Below are 19,124 nucleotides of genomic sequence, written 5' to 3' on the forward strand. Positions count from 1 at the left end.
TATTGGTTGTACTAGGTATTTGTAGCACTATTTATTAAATATAGGTCATAGAGATCTTACGTTACGACCGTTATTTGAATCATTAAACCACTATTATTGGTTCTTTAAACAAAGCTTCCGAAATTGAACAGAAAAACCGTTAAAACATACTACCTGTTCAAAAGTATTGTAATATTACCTATTGAATGCTCTTTAGAAGGTTTTCTATCAATTAATTGACCTACCCTTACATATTCACAAGTACTGAGCAGCTGATAATTGGTGAACGTAATGCTGCCCAGTTTGATAGAACATAAATGGTATAAGTAATTCTTGCAAGTCCACTTGTCAAACCTTCGATAGTCCTATAACCAGCAAAGTAAACAGAGTAAATAAAATACTGTTGGATCATGTCGTTTAACAACGTCTACAAAAATCCCACCAAAAGACAACATACCGATTAATACATATCATGGTTTTAGGAACTTAATTTAACAGAACTTGTAAGGGAATTATCTCAGTTAGATTTTATTTATTATGAACATTTTAACAATATAAATATAGATCAAAATTAAGATACTAGGTATGAGTACCATATATGGAAAAGCAATTGGCTGTGTTTACATAATTTACTTCTATAGAGATTGGTCAAAATATTCTAATTAAGCAAATTGTGTTATTAATCAATTAAGTAAAGGAAAAGAATATGCTAATACCTTTCCAAGCTGGAGTCATTGCAATTGTGAAAGTAGAAACAATCTTCCATTTATACAGACTGTTTAGCAAAACAAAAATGTTATGGCGATCAACTAATCAATAAATTTCTGATCAATATCTAGTAATAGCATTCATAACCTACTTTAAAAATACATTGCTTTAAAATCGAGAATCTGGTTTTAATTACTACCATCTGGGCTGCCTGTACATACACAGGGGTATATCCGCGCCATAAACTGTTATATTTAAAGAGGGTGTGCCATAATCTTCTACGTGTTCTCAATTTATAATGAAATATTTATTTTGATGCACATTTAGACTTTACTGTATTATAAGCATCCTTCGCAATGCACATGGACCACAACTATATATACTTACTTAGATAGCCACGCAACTATTAAAGCTATAACTTCAAATACAAGATCAGTCGTCATTTAGAGACTGTTGCAAATCTCTAAATGAAACAGAGCAGAAGATGAACATACATATAATTTAGGCACAGAAAAACAGCAATATAGAGTGAAACTATATGAAAATACGTTAAGGAATGAACTACCTTCCAAAAAAGAAAACAATTCTATATGCTTTTAGTCAGAAATTTGCAATAAAGTGGACTTTCTATTCCTAATCTTTCTATCATCAAACTTTATATTATAGATCGAAATGTCTAAAGAAAGTGTATTATTATATCATTGTAGAAGTTGTGGCGATGCATTCCTTATCCAGGATTAGGTATTACATGTTATACCTAAAAATAAATGATGACAACCAGTTATTATCAGCTGGCAGATATCATATACATATATTGCCAGGGTTTTTGTACTAAGATTATTACAATTCTTAACATAATTAAAATAGTTTAACGAGGATCATGTGTTATAGTAATGCGAAAATTCAGGTTAAATATGTCAATTTCACATTTATGAAGGTCGAATAACCACGCATAGTAGCACTACTTAACAAAAAAAATCCTTATAGATAGTTATAAGATTTACTTATAACTACTAAGATAATACCTATAAGGTTTAAATCCTTTAAGAAACTTAAGCAAACCAGTGCGTCAATTCTCATATACCGAATTAAATTGCTGACTTTTTGACTTCTTTACCTCTTTTGTTCTATTGGTATCCGTATATGATATAAAGACCAGTTCTTAAAAAGCATTCTTTAGCATAGAAGTCTTACGTAAATCGTATATTTGTATATGAATTCCGGCAGTTTCATATACACATTCCCACAGAACTAAAAAAATATACGCAGGGAGGAAAATGGAATGGACTCATATCTGTCTAACTAGTAAGTCTAATTCGTATTTTTCATTCATAATTATTGTTGTAGAACAGAACTTAAGCATTTAGGATTAACTGTCCGGCTGAACTTTTAAGTGGTGTGATTTTTTTTTACTTCTCACCTAAAAAAAATCAATTGCGAGTTACTCTATGACGGATGTGAAATCAGTAGCGACTAGAAGTATGAGAACTGTGTCGTGGGGTAAAAGCGGTGATACTACTATGATAGTACTACATTTCAACGTTACGTTTTTTTCTTGCAGGCATTGCTTAGTCGATGACTTAACATAATGGAATTAATTTAATAGAGACTACTAGCCGCACCGTAAGTGTCCTGTGCACAATGCATATTCTCGTTTGCGTTCTTGCCGCTATTGTTTTCATCGGTTGGTGTTCTGTTGTGTTGTGGCTGTTGTTGTTACTGGCCGCCTAGAAGACTAAAACGGTTTTCCATAAACAATTCCGTGCTAAGTGTTGCTATTGCTTTCTTGTTGTTGCGTTTTTCATGTTTAGTTTGTTTAGATATTTTGTTTGCGCTCCGCTCTATTATACTTTTTTCATTTTTGGCGGTAAGGAAGTCTTGCCAGTTGGTATTGAGATACCCAAGAAAACAGGTGTGAACTGTGAATTTCATATTAAATCCGTCGGCTTTTAACATTGCTTGCAAAACTAAAAAAATCTACGGGCCCCAAGTTACTTAAACAGGACATTATTTCTTAAGTATTATAATTTACGTGAAGTCCTGGCGTGTGTGTTTAAATGATTATAGTGAAAAATTTATTTTGGACACCTATCTATCCCTATACTAAATTTTCAAGATTGTTAGACTAAATTATATGAAATCACAGCAATGTATATATAACAAATATATTAATTTTAAACCCAAAAAAGCTGTACGTTAAAAAGTAGAAGTACATAACAGTAGTTAGAAAACCATTTTTTTCAAGTAACAGAAATTTTTTTAAAAAAATCGAATGCTCTCTGATTGTTATATTTATGCTAAGCCTGAAACGGATCATATGACATCGCTTCTTCAAATTATAATGCGATCAAAGGCTTTTGCTCGAAAGCTTAATCCAGGTAAGCGTATTTGAACATCTATACCTATGCTCTATATGTATAAATCTTGATTTATATGCGCTTAGTTGATTTAATTTGGGGCTCCATAATTGTTATAAGAAGAAACAGTTGTACTCAGTAACTTATGAGATCTATTGCGCTATCCCTAATACAATCTTTTATTCCTATTAAGAGAGAATACTTACTTACTTACTGCTGTCCTTCTCTCATAGTGGAGCATAGGGCCTCAGAAACTAATTAAAGAAGTATTAAATAAAAAAAATGAATGAAATGAATATGACAATTTGAATTATAGCCTATGATCCATCCTTTCACTTGATATAATATTAGTTCTATCTACGACTTGAAATTAGTAATAGAAAAAAAGAATAATTCAAAAAATTAATTTAATATAATTTAAAAATTATTTTCAATAGTTTATGAAAAAAAATCAAAAAAAAAGAACCCGAAACTTTATATATTGTACTAAATTAATTTCAAAAAAACAGAAAAATTATTATCTAGCCGATTATCTATCTTATCTCTTTCAACGCAACTTCTAGTTATTGGAAGAAAAAAAAAACAAGAAATAAGAGTTAATTTCATATAGTTTAATAATAAACTCTACTAGAAATTTTTAAAAGAAAAAAATAAAATAAAAGTTGATGCATATTAAATGTGTAAAAAGAAATTTTACAGAAAATTTTTAATTTTCACCTCCGCATAACTGCTTACAAATCAGCGATGAAAAAACACTCTGCTGTCATCTATACGAACCAACGAGGATTTAATGGAAGAATAAAAGAAAAAGAATTATAAGTACTTCATCTTATGCAAAAACATTTATTTTATGACAATAGGTTAGGTCCCATGAAAAAGAAGAAGAAATTTAATATAATGTAATTATTAACTCTACTAGAAGATAATAGTAGAAAAATTAAGAAGAAAAGTATTGTCAATAGGCTTGAAGCAAGCTATACAAAATCTCTATAAAAGGATTTAATATTAAAAAAGAAATAGAATATATAGTATCTACATATAATAATTTTTACTCTTAAAAAAGAAATTAAATAAAAATTAAATTTAATTTGAAGAGTGTCAATTTCGGATGATTCTCTATTCTACTTTTCCATTATACGTAGAACTATCTTTCTATCTATAATCTATTAACCATTATGTCATCAAAAAGTCTTCATTGATCATATTCGTAATAAAATTTATAGTGACAAGACCAAATATAATATGTCAACAAAAATAACTAAAATATTTAAATTTCAGAATATATCATAATTTTACATAAGAGCGTTTATCTCATATTTTGAGGTCTGTTGTTTTAATGAAGTTAAGAAATAAACATTGCCAAATCTAAGGAGGAGGCCTTCATGCACAATATATACATATTTATATATATATAAGTATATATTTGTGACTATATATATATATGAATTTATTTCTCTGTTATGAACAAAATGATATTTTTTTATCTAATGTTGGCATTGAAGTGTGTTTTTGATATTTTTTAGCTCAGATTTAGTTCATTACTGATTAGACTCTCATATAAAGTACTTTTTCTAAACAAAAGAAAAATAGGCAATGACAACATCACTAATTTGAATAAACTAAAAAGAATTGGGTTTATCAGTATTCAACTGAACATTTAAGAAAAATACTGTATTTTTAGTGTTATCATTAGAGACTGTTTTATTCTAAGAAAATAAAAATGTGGAATTTTATCGGCTTGCATCCTTCCCCAGAAGTGTGATAAAGATTTCAGTTTGCTGCAATGTAGCAAAAAAAAAAAAAAAATAAAAATGTATTTGAGTTGCCAAGCACTGCCAATGACGAAATCGAAATAGTTCTTTCAGTACTTAATTTTGTCGGTTAATATAAAACCATATATTTTCTTTGAGGAAGTTATATCACCGAATATATGTTGTCATAACTCAATTATTTTAAGGTCGTTGTTGTGGATCCCTCCCCCAAAAGACAATTACAATATGTTAGAACACAGCATTAACTATGTTATTTACACAACTTTATTCCACTGAAGGGAAAAGAATTATGTGAGAGTACATGGAACTGGTTGGCTATAGATGTGGCTGGAGAGCACTTATTATTTCACTTACTAGCCCTAAATTTCATTGAAAGAACAATTTATTGTACTAAGATAAGTAGTTGACATGAAATGTCATGTATATGGTTAGGACAGTATTAAGAGTAGATAAATCGTTTAAATAGATTAGATTAGATCCTCGCTTTTAACCAACTCTTATACAATATAAATAGTTCAAAGTAAGTGAAAATAAAAAATTAATAATGATAAACAATAATTTTTACATTCAAGAACATAATACGATATGATTATGTCAACCGTCTGTCGAAAGTTAATATAATTGAATTCCGTAATAAGAAACCTTCCAAAAATCATTTTTTCTAAAAAATTAAATACCTTTTCTCATCTACAAAGCATGGATATTTGAACATATCAACATCCAAACTATTTTAGTTCATCTTCTGCTTCATTTAAATTACATAGCGAGAAAAAGTTGGAGTTCTTTCTTAGCTGTCGAATGAATTTAGCCATAGAAGATCACTGCGAACTTTATTACACCATCCACCCACCCGAATAAACCAATTTTGTGTAAATACAGTGTTCACTGAGAGTTATGTAGGAGCTTATGTAGGACGTAAGTCCGCCAAAATGAGCACTCATAATATAAGTTTTTTTCCTGAAATTTTGTTTTATATAAATAAAACACACTTCTTATGAAGCGGTGGTAACAGTTGTTTTCTGCCGAATTTTATTTGAACATATGAAATTTGACTTCAACTATTTATTTCTTTCTTATCCTCTCAAGTGATTGGGTCCAAAATTCCTCTTAAAGAGGAAACTGCAATCAGTTTGCCATAAGCAGTTTAGATATCATGTTTGAACATCTTTTTCAAAATATTGTACTTATTAGACAATTTTCCTTTACTCACAGAAAAATGTCTCAATAATAGTCCCCTCACAATTAAATTTTTCATTCTTTTTATATTAGTGAAATGAATTTTAAATAATATTTAATTTATATATGACTACTAAAACTTTTAGACATATATCTTCACACACTCACAAATAAGGGATGATATAATAAGAAGTTTGTAACACGATAAAGAAGATACTGAAGAGCATAAATATTTGATAATTTGATCAAGTGATATATGTTCATCTGTTTGCCTATTTCTCCATCTATCTGTCTTCTAATCCTATATAACTTCTCATAAGGATTTTAGTGAATACAAACATACACAAATACAAAATTAATTTCTTGATTCTATGCCTTATAGGATCTCGAACTTTAAAGACCATGGTATTTTTATTGAGTATGATAACTGGTTTAGTATATCAAGATTATAAAATATATAACATAAAGTATCAAAAGAATTTCTAATAAATATATATTGGTGTAGATTTGATGAAATACTAAAAGCGTTATTACTGAGAGTGAAGTAATTTCTGAGAGTGAATTAATGGTTGTTATTTTAATTAACAACTGGATTTATTAACACCGTTTATTATGCTTTAGAAATGATTTAGTCATGACCTTCGGAGGCATTCAGAGCAAATAGGTATATGCGAAAGTCCTCGAACCTTACTAAGCCTTTTTGCATCAACAACAACTTTGCAAATAGACAAATCATTTGTTACACATATTTTAGAACAATTTTATGAAAATTTCTTTTTTCAGTCACATTCATTCGACGAAATATTTTGTGTTTAATAACTAATTTATAATATTTATAATACCGAGGTCCACATTATTTTGAACACAAACAAATCTATGTTTATCAGCGATAATATATATTAATCTATCCATCTATCTATTTGTCTGCATGCCGGTCTGTTTGTCTATATGTTCATCTATCTGTCTTGCAGTCTACCTTTCCGTTCGTCAGTGCCCGCAGCTTCGGCTATGCTAACCAATTGAGGTTGATAGTGTCTTAGTGGCTATGGTTATATCCAAATTAACAGGGGAAGATTGATTGTATTTTACTTTAATTCAGGATGGAGTTACCACTTACTGTGACCCAAAGATAAGCAGAGGTTGAATAGGCTTCTCTCCTTATCAAGCACATAGCTTCAAGTGGCGCCTGCCCGTAATTCCTTGGAATTTTCAATAGGGCGTTTATCGACATATGTGTGTTTTTACAACACTGTGTCCTTGAGCCTTCCAAGACAGATAACCATGTAAAACAACTCTGAATTCTATCTTTCTGTTTATCTATCAATTCGTTTATCTATCTGTTTCTATGACTTTCCACATATTCCCAAATTATATATTAACTAATAAAACTAATGGTATGAAATTTTTTTCTTTGATATTTTATGAATAGAAGAAGATTAAATTAATAATTGGATGAAATTTACTGACTTTGAAATGGTTGGTAGCGTGATCACAAATTTGCCTAAAATGAAATTTTATTTTTTAATTGTAATTAATATTAAATTAATAATATAGTTGGAAAAGTGCAAATAATAAGTTAATAAATAAGCGTTCTGTTTAACTGAAACTTTATGACAAGGTTACTTTCCTATCTATCTATATATACAATAATAGAGCTTCTTCAAAGTCAACAGTATTTAAGCTATGCAAAGTAAGAAATCTATTCTATAAGCATGTGTGCGCGTGAGTATTATAAAACCCTAATGCACCAATAGATTTATATATTTCTTAAAGAACTAATTGAACATTCGAAATGTATGTAGTTTCTGATAATTTTGAAATAATAGAATACTCAGAACTGACAAATATACATTTAATATTTGGATCTTTTATGTTCGCAAAATGACATACTATTCTGATAATTACTAAATTGGTTCCAAAGTTTGGCATTTTAAATATCAATCATATCAAAATAACCATATTGCTTATTTATAAAGCCTGATCATAAAACGAACTGATAAAGTCATTTAGTCAGGTGATATCTCTATTTATTTTGGCAACATGCATGAAGTGAGCAGAGCCAGTATACCCATACGACATAATAATCCATGACCAACAAATAAATAGGTTTGGTTGTTAACATTCCCCCCACATACACCGTAGCATTATCTCACTTATTCACTTATTTTTAATGATAATCACTTTATGTTGTATATCTTATACCAAGGAAAAATAATTTAAAAAAAAAGACATATATTCAAAACTCAGAAGCAATAAATACATAAATAAATATTGGTTATATATCAGTCGCATTGTTGAGTTGACACGTTGACACGTTGACGATTTGACGAGTATCAAATTTTTTAATTTTTAAACAGAAATTAATTCAGTTTAGCACGAAATAGAAAGAATTAATTATTTAACTTAAAAGAAATACACTTATTAATGGGTACTTATTAAAGTGTACTCAGCTGAAACTGGGATCAGTTTCCCAATCCTGGTCACGTCAATAAAACGGCGCATAGTAACAACTGCACGCAAACATCATACTTACCTAATATCTATTGTAATAGATTAAAACTTGAGTACAAGTACGCAATCGATAAGATTAAACTTGTAATAGGGCTAAAGGCCCCCAGTAGAGTAGGCTTTTGCTACTTTGGAAGATGTTTTGTAGACCAGCAACCCTCCACATAACTTTCTATCTATGGAATAAAAACCTAATGTGTTTTTTTTGAGTTTTTCTTAGTATAAAAAAGGTCCCATTATGAAGCAGTTGCACCAAATTATAGATTTAGAAATATATGTAACATAGCTTTGAAAACGGTGACTGAATGTTCCAAACTCTATCTTCTTAAAATTGTAGCATGGATTAGAATGCTTTGTCAGGTAACTAACTAGCGACTTTAACACTATTTACTAAGAGAAAGAACTGTTTTGTAGTGATAATAACGAATCAGCTTTTTCACCTGATGGTTTTCAGAAAAGTAACGTTTTTCAACTTCTCTGCAATTGTTGTGCAGAGTCTTAATTGTGAACCGACCATAATCACCATAATTGAGCTGAGTTATTAGTTATAAGTAAAAGTAAATTTTTATACAGCCTTAAATCGTCAATAGCTGCAACGTATCATAATAGTGCACAATAATTCTCGCCGAGAACTTCCAGAAGTCTAATTTAAAATAACAACGGACCTAAATAACTTTAACGTCTGCATATAATGTGCATATAATGTCATACTATTTCAATATCCAGTTCCTGCATTAACTCTTTAATTAGTTTTGGTACTATCAGTTTACTAAGGTATTGCTTTTGGTTCCTAAATAATACCCAATAACCTTCCAAAGAATGGTGCCCCCTTTCTTTTTAAATACATTTTAGGAGACTGAGAACCCTCTAAAGAAACTCTAAGTTTCTTAGTAAAGCTTGATTCAAGTATATATATACTTGATATATATATATTATATATCAGTATTATATATATAATATATATTATATATATATATATATATGTACTTTCATTTACGTAGCTTTTGCACTTTTGCAGCTGTAAATTGACCTTCGTTCCATAGGTAGGGAAATACAATGGAGAGTGTAATTCATTCATTCATTCTAATCTCTGTTAGCTAAAAGTACTTTTTGATTTCTTTTTTGATCATACTATAAATATAATTTTTTAAAATAAATCACATGAATAATCGACATATAAAGACACAAACAGGTAGATGAAGTGAAAAGCTGTCTTTTGGTCAACTTTGATCAACTAAAAAGCCTTTCGAAACCATGTTCTATTATACTACTACTACTACTACTATTATCTATTTCCCGCAGTGGAACATAGGGCCTCAATAATTCCTTCAAATTTTACACTATTTGGTGCTTTTCTGTAAATTTCGATCGTGCTTCAGCAATCTCACTTTCGACCGTTCTTCTTTACGTTTTCCCTGGCGCACCAGGTCTTCTGCTACCTTATGGATTCCGTGCCAACGCTTGCCTCACTATGTAATTTCTCGTTTGCTTTTTTATAATAATGCGTTAATTATATAATTTAATATGAATTACATATACGGGTACATAGAAGAACAGTTAGGTGGTGGGAACTAGTCAGACTAGCCTTAGTGAGGTGAGAAGTCTTTTTGTTTCAATGACTTCTCACAAAAATATAAAAGTAAATATTTAAACTTATTATGAGATCTTTTTATATCTAAAACACACACATATCCTTCTGGATGAAATAAAATATAATATATATAACAGTACTTAAGGTTGGAGTGAAAAGTGAAGTGAAAAGTTGTCATGAGGTTAACCTCATTTAGCTAAATAACCTCAGAGTGTAAGTTAATAATCTAACTTATTAAACGATCTTTTTAAATGTAGAACACGCACTCTTCTGTCCCTGTGTTATTTGTTTTGATATCTTCTATCGAAACAATAATAAGTGTATTTGGTGTTAACTTAGTTGTATCAAGTTGTTTATTGGGTTATTTGTGATTGTTGTTGTTGTTCATTTTAAAATATCTTCAAACTCGTTTTATAAATTTATGACTTTTACCAATAAATATTTTGACAGAAATCGATCGCTATTTATAGATAACCGTTGTCTTGATGCAAAAGATAGCTGTAGTCATAGTAGAGTTATTTTATGAATGTAATAAAGTACAATAATATAAAATGTTTCACACCCGAACACTTGTATTCGTACTTAAACCTATCATACTGAGTATTATCAATTCTAATAAATGTTTTCTGTTTGTTCGTTTTAATAAAGCAGGCAGTGGAGCACTTCAGCTCAGTGCTGTAGGGGTAGACAGACTAAGGGGGCTCTGTGATATAGCGGTATAAGGCGATTGTACTTCAACAGTCGTTGAGTGCAGGAGACAGTAAAGCTACACAATAACGATCGTGTGAATAAAATAATGGAATTGCGATTAAAAAAATTCACAAGTAGCTAATACAAAGGTCTAGTATGTTGATAAAATACGAGTACTAAGACATTGGAGGGAATCACATCATTTGGAGTAAGCTAAGTTCTATTGTAATTGTGTGATTATGTAGAATAATAGAACAGTAGAACAGTAGAAGAATAGTTTCTGAATTGAAGAGTCGTTTAATAGTTTAGTGGCAACGTGTATCTCTTAACTAATCTTCAATGTACACTTTCCGAGAAAATAACAAATCCTGAGTGTGCGGTAATCGTATAACAATAATTTCATTATTAATCGCATATAATTGTACATTTTTCGATATACTTTCACTTATAACCATAAACAAAGTTTGATAGAAGCAAATAGATAATGCCTACAGCAGATATGGCTTTTCAATAGTCTTTCTATGAGAACGCAGCCATTCTCAGAGCTTACAGCTCGGCCAACTGAGTGCTCAGTCGGTGATATCATTCGAAATAAAACAATCTTGTTAGCACAACCGCGTCGGACAATTGTATAATTTGATAATCTTTAAAGTGTTAATAAAGAAATTAAATGTTTTTTTTGTTTAATGTAGTATTATGTGTGTAGCGCATGTTTGTCGATTTACCTGAGAATTTCAAATTCCATATAAAAAAAATTAAAAATCATTGTACCTTATATTTGTAAGTGGGCATCACTGAAGTGGTGGTTCTGAAGAAACCGCGGCGAAAATTAAACTACAACGACAAGTGTAATTAACTCTATAAGCGGATAGGAATATTTAATCTCTGGAATGCAAAATTGATGACGAGCAATATATAATAGTAGGATACGCTTAAAGCCAATGCGATTAATATGCAGCACATGGCCAATGGAATTCGCTAAATACTTTAAAATTATTCAAAGTTAATTTCAACTACAGTGACCTTCACTGAATCCGATAAATTGAAGTAAGTAAATTGCAGTGATAATATGTGATGTGTGTGAGTGTGACAGACCAAAATTGTTTAACTGTATGAACCTTACCTGAGTACCAAAACGACAGATGATAAGAAATTCGGATCATTCCGTCGAATGTTAGCGTTTGTTTGGTCTCAGTACGTACATATTTTGCCGTTGTATGTGCTGAGGACACGCGTCGGGCTGCTTCCGGTGTGCATATGCAATTCAATCCTATTGTGCGCGATATCAGCTTTGTGTTGTTCGTATGCATATGTCCTTACCAAACGCAAATTACTTCCTCTGCTCTGCGGAATAGTCTTAAGTAAACCGTTTCGCCTCCATTATTTTTTTCGTTTTCTTTTTTTGTGTTCCTTAAGATTATGCATTGCATTGTATTACTTGAAGTACATCATGTCAAACATTGTAATTGTCGTATATATCATACAATCGGCAGAGAAACACCACCGTTTGCTGTATGCCGTTAAACCGAGAACGAGCCGCGCAAATTTGACTTTTCCGTTTCTTGGTCAAACGATCGAATCCCTTTGCGCAAATACGCGGCAGCGGTATACGAGTCTGAATGAGCGAAAAAGGGGACAACGAGCAATAATATCTACAATAAACTAATTGAACAGCAATTAAAGAGAATATAATAAATCGTCAATTATATAAATAGTATGGAATTAGTATTCATAAATACATAGCAGCATTTGAAGCTATACAAATTGCTTCGAATATTGAACTGTTCTATATGATCTTCAGATCACGAATTTACTAACTCTAAATGCAGAAAATTTGGAAACCCGAGCTCCCATTAGAGCGGGCAACTGCTAGAGATCCTTTGAACTCTTACTGTTTCACTAAACGAAACTGGTTTGTCTCTTCTAAATCGATTCAAATAACTGGCACCTTCAGCCACATATCAAAAAATTGCAAACATGATCAGTTTCTATCATATATATGCAATCAATGGGATCCAACACATTTGAATATGTACTTGGCATAAACTATGCGAATTCAGTGATTTCATGATTCCAGGCGAAGACTTTACTTCGAGAAATCTCGCAACATGACGTTAAAGTTAAGGGTTCATCGTTAGTTCGAGAAGAACAGTTGTTAAATTTTTTTTTATTTTTTTTTTATTTTTCTTGGTTTTACAAATTTATACCAAACAAAGCAAACCAATCCAAAGCAATGCAAAAAAAAGAAAAATATTTCCGTTCCTTAAATAAAACATATCCTTGATCGCATTGATTTTGTGAGTGACTTTTAAGTTGTTATAATTCAAATTCCTTTTCCTCTCATCTCGTACTATGTATTCTACGATAAAAAATTAGGGGAATCGTTTCGTAACACAAGAATTCAATGCATAATTTCGAAGATATTTTACGACTGAATTAAAAAGCTGATGACGGCGACCAATGCAATTTTAATTACATATGCCCCGAACTCGAAGAATTTCTGAAAAGCATGCGAGACGAATTGCTTTCGAGGAGCACTCTCTAAGTAAGAGATGGAACAAAAGATTTCTTTCTTTTACTCTGACTTCTTCTGTTTTTAAAGTCAAATAAACTGAGACTTGTATTGAAATCAAATAAGTAGGAAATTTTTTAGTTTTTTTTTTTCCAAAGATATAAGGGCTTCAAGCTGAGTAAATTATAGAGTAGTGAGACAATAATGGCAAATACTATTGCTTTTGACATTAGTTTTATATACTCGTATTTGAATGACTGAAGTGAACGCACAGTTACTGAAGTTTTACAATGAAATCAATACAGTATGCCGTAACGGAAAGATAGCATCTGTACGTCAAGTTATTCTAAACGCTGAATACTACTGAATAAGTCTCAATAACAAAATACCACCACATGAACTTTCAACTGAGTTGTATACAATCGAAAGCCAACACGAATCGATCTCAACTGTCTGTTAGGTTAACATTATTATAACCTGATGTATTTCATTTATGATAAAATTCAGATGGAGGGAAATATAAGAATACGGAAATCTAAAAGAGTTCCTTATGAAAATAAATAACAGAATTGGGTTATATATTGCAAGCTAGATCAACTATCAAGAAATTACTTTTCAAAGGTATAGTCTGAGGTCTGTGTAGGGTAGACCAACAGAACTACAACTTTGAAATCGTTGACAAATGTGTTTTTATTTAATATTAAATTAAATTAAAATGTAGGAAAATAATAAAATTTTTAAAATTTATTTCAAATTTTCGAAATGGCAATATTTAGTATGAATAAGCTCCAGTTAACAAACAAGTTACATCGCATATTCTTGGATTTTACCTCCTTTGCGAAACAATCCTTTCTTAAACACATCAACCGTCTATTATTTGAGAGTGCTATTTATCCCGTAAAATAATCCATACCGAAAAGTCGAGTAGCTGATGACAACGTTCACTCTCCCTTACCAAAGTGTTTGCTTGACCACGGCGTTAAATCTGCAACTTTTCCAATTTTTAAGTGGCAGACATTTACATTAATCTTGACCACACAGTCAATTAATAATCGATGAATAGTTACCATCGTTTATCACCACTACTAATAACTTATAATCACAATCACTGGCGCCCAGCTTATTGCGGCTCTTGGATTCTTCAAATTTTCTTATAACGTCTTCATTAAGTAAGTGTTGGCCATATTGCTTACTTACGAATTACTCGGTTGAAAACTGTTCTTATCAAAGAAGAGTATATACCGCACTTAAGTCCATTTGTGCGAGCTAAACAGAAATTTTGCTTTATTAAGTCTGGCTTACTTTTATAACATCAGATATCAGTGAAATTTTGGATTACGAAAGAATTAACTTCATTTTGAGTATTGCACAGTTGCTTCCGATATATACAGTCAAGATACCTATTTGTATTTCACTTGAATGAAATTTGTCATAAGTCGACTACAAAGTTTCAAATCATAATAGCTGTAACATATGTAACACCACATGTATCGTTATAACATACTATGGTTCGAGACATGATAGATTTATTAACATCGAGATATTCAAGTGCATTCACAATAGCCACCCCCACTCATATCATACCTTGAACTCCATCATGTATAAAATTTTTTTAAGAAACTAATTACCATTGATCTCCTTCATAGGGCTTTAGATATTAACAAAGCATAAAAAGGAAAGAAAAAATAGCTAAAGAAAAATTTTATTTAATAAGATCGCATGTGGTAAACAGAGAATTTATGGGCTAACCGCGAAGATTGTGAGGTCGCTAGAACCTAATAGGCTAAAAATAAAATAAAAGGAAAAGCTTCAGCAAAACTGCAATTAGTGTACTTACTAGAGTACTTACGAAGCATTATGCCATTTCGCCCATGCTTTAACGATGGCGAATTCTAACAAGTAGATTATGCAGGAGTTGCTAATATGAAGAGGAAGTAAAATACACCTATCACTTCCAGTGTCTCTGTCTTTTTCACTGGCCTGGCAGGGACAACGAAGCAAGATTATCGGATCTGAAAAACCAAATAATTAAACAAGGATAGTACACGAAGATAACAAAGCTTAGAAACTCGCCTCTCCCGGCAAAATCTTTGAGGGCATCACAATGGGCAATATATGCCCATAATTCCTAGTGGAATTGATAATTGTCAGCAGGCGCCTTCTTAATATAACCTAATCTAACTGAGAATATTGAGAAAACAATATGTAGAATCGATAATTAGAAAATAGATAATAAGACTAAACAGTAATTTTTAATTCGCTTAGATAAAACGAGTTCGCTCATAACATAAAGGTTATAAAGCAGATTGACTATTCAATCAGTGGACCCAAAAACCAACATTTATTAAAAAGACAAATGATTGCCTTAAGAAGCTTCTGGAGAATATAAACGATGTGCCCTAAACAAGAAAGTTTTGGTAAAATGATAAATTTTACGATAAAACCCAAAATTTATTTCGACGGATGAGTTTTTTGACTACTTTCAACATATAATGTTTGAATGTGGTTCCTAGTGAGATAAGTAGCTAATCGATGAACAAATAAAGCTATACACACATCTAGAGTGGAACAATTTTTTTAATTTAAATGTCCTCATGATAAAAAGGAGAGGATGCTTCTTCAGAAGAAAAGTAATCTTTTATTGCCTATTATTAAACAATTTCATGCTGCTAAAAAAATCTTAGAGTTTGAATAGAGAAAGTTCATATATAAATATATATCTTCTAGGCAACGACAAGTAGTTGTAATTAAAAAAAGCCCTTATGCAAACTTCAAATGGAAAAAGCTCTTCTAACTTAATTTTCTCCATCATCGCATTTAAAGAATTTAAGAATACAAATAAATGAAAAAAATTTGAAAAAAGTCACACTCTCATTATTATACATAGATCAGTCCAGAGTATAATTTTTTTTAGCTTATCTCGGGTTAGATGATCATTTCTACCGTTAATTTAGTTTTATGTTTACCACCAGCATAGATTTTTCAACACTACCAATTTTAGTAAAATATGCTGTACTTCAAAACAGAAAGAATAACATTGAAGTATTCGAAATGACAACACAAAACTACTTATATCTAAAAAGGATTGATACACATAAAAGTAATATATACTAAATAAAAGCCAGCTTTGAAAAAGTTGCCTTCAGCACATCAGTTTTAGGATTACATTCATTCGATTAGACTTAGTAACGATGACAGTAGCTAGTAGCTATCCACTTATGTTGTATTCTAGTTTATGATGTTATACCATACCACTATATAACATATATACCATAATAAAAATGGAAAAATTTTAACTTTTCAACAAAGCGTAAGAATTTGCTGGATATATTGATATATAAATTCTATATATCAATTCACTAACTCAACTAAAGAAATTGGATCCTATTTAGATAATCCGCCGATAGATATATGTAAAATACATATCTAATTATCTAAAGTGAAAAGCCAATTACAGAAATAGATTAAACTTTAACATTCAATCAACAAGTAAACCTGTTGCAAAACAGGTTGATTTTCCATACTCTAACTCTCAATATATCAGATATAGATCGCCATTTTTAAAGATGTAAATAAAAGAAAAATATCAGAACTGGTAATTTTGAAAAAGTTCTTTTAGAATTTGAGTCTGTAAGTCTTACAATGTGAACCATCTCTCATGCAATTACTTTATTGCACTGTCATTGTCCTGATTACAATATCAAAACTATTCTTAATCAGTAGAAATAAAATTTCGGTCACACAAAAAATCCACTTAGAATATTTCAAAAAACTATTTTGTGCTCTTACAAAACTAAAGAGTTTAATAATAGGAAGATCTCAAATATATGATATAAGTAATTGTAATAGAAGAACTTCAGTTGAAAGAAAAATTGTTTGAACCCATTTTTCTTCATGGAAATGTATGAAGGTGTTTAAAATATAAAAAAGTGAACAGTTTATAAATAGTTGGACTGCGATGGACTGCGATGAACTGCTTTTTAGTCTTTTTTAATCCATAACTGACACGTTTTTTTATTAACAATGTTAATCGGATGAAATAGTTCCTTGTAGTCTCCCAATGTAGCGCTGAATCTTTTAATACAACAAATTAATTATCAGTAGCCGATATTGTTGACCGATGATAATTACAACAGATATTTCATCCAATCCCCCAACAACTGTTTTAAATTTCTAAAACATCCGTTAGCTAAATTTTTTTATAATTAAATTTGGTTAAACGGATTCATTTCTCAAGTGCAATTCAATATCAACTTCTGGAGGAGAAAAATAATTATATTAAAGTTTTCAACAAGAGTAATAAAGTCTCTTGCTTTTATAATTGTGAAGCATTGGAGTAAATGAGAATTATAAATATTTTTTCTAAAATTACCAATATATACTGACAATTTTTTCAAACAAAAATATTTAAAGCAACTTTAATAAAATAAAGCACATTAAAATCCATGTAACAAAAAAGAATCCATTACTCCTTCAAATTCGGAAAAAGTCATATATTCTGAGAATTAAAGCTCTTGAAATCGGTGTTTCTTAATTACAATACTTTTTCCGTAATCGAAGGGAAAGAAATATTATGTACTACATAAAATGTACGACTGCAAGTATTTCTCGTTATCTAATTTATTTTTAAGACTCTACGAGAATAAAAAATTGGAAATCTCTGGCTGGGATTATTTGATAATTTGACATAATAATTATCAAGTCTTTGATAGCCACTAAATTCAAATAATATTGACTAAAAATAGTTGTAATATATTGGTTACTAGAAGTTCGCTTTCTTGGAATGAGAGTCTTCCGATTGCTTATAATATATTCTAATATTCTTGTAATGGAAAAATAGAAAAAGGACTAAATTTAAAAATTATATATTTGTAGTAAAAATACAGTAAAATTATTATTTGAATACAGTATTATCTGAAACTGTTTCACATAAAGCTTTGCCGTGTCAATCAGTGGTTTTTGCAATATGGCCTAACTTTTTATTGTACTTTTTTAATAAAAAGAACATACATTTTAAATAAGCATACATATGTATATGTAATAACCGACAGATACATCATCAGCGAGTGCCTTTAGGATTTGATGTTGGTAACCTATCTACAGGACATTGCTTGCCCCTTGCTCATTTTTGTTAGTCAATTTTTCTACTGGAATTCTCATTTAATTGTTTGTGTTTCTTTTTTTTTTTTGTGAACCAGTAAGATGAACAAATGGATGACTATAAGAGTAGTCCATATAGAATGCGCACGCATTCACGAGTCCATGTCTCCGATTGCTCAACTGTGCGACAACCACAAACGCACTAAGTAATTCCGAGTCTGTTTTTAAAACACAGTCTCATAGTCTGCTTCTTTCATCTCTCATACGGCGAGGGAGAGTTGCCAAATGAGCGCAAATACAGACTACGTACAAAATTACAGTTTGGTATTTGCTGATGAATTCATTTTGCAGCATCTTCATATCCTGCTGTTATTCGCTTTATATTTGCTTATAATAAACACAAGGACAAGACCGCCCTATTATCCTGTAATGCTCCTCCCAACTTATTTGCTCATCTAAACAAGCTTACATATACCAAATACCTTCAGACTTACAATTTCCAGCACCAGCGTCTTACTTCTTGGCTTTTATCTTTGCACATATAAAATAATCTTCTAATCACTTCCTACCTCACTCCTTTTAACTACAATATATACGTATACGTTCAAATTGAATTACACTAAATTTTCTAAACTATTTTAATGAAAATCATTTCATGGTTACATATACAAGCATACATAAAAATATAGATAGATATGCGTTCGATAACAAATAAAACTTTTGCAAAATAA

This window comes from Teleopsis dalmanni, chromosome X (genome assembly GCF_002237135.1).
Source record: "Teleopsis dalmanni isolate 2A chromosome X, ASM223713v2, whole genome shotgun sequence".
In the NCBI taxonomy this organism is placed as follows: Eukaryota; Metazoa; Arthropoda; class Insecta; order Diptera; family Diopsidae; genus Teleopsis; species Teleopsis dalmanni.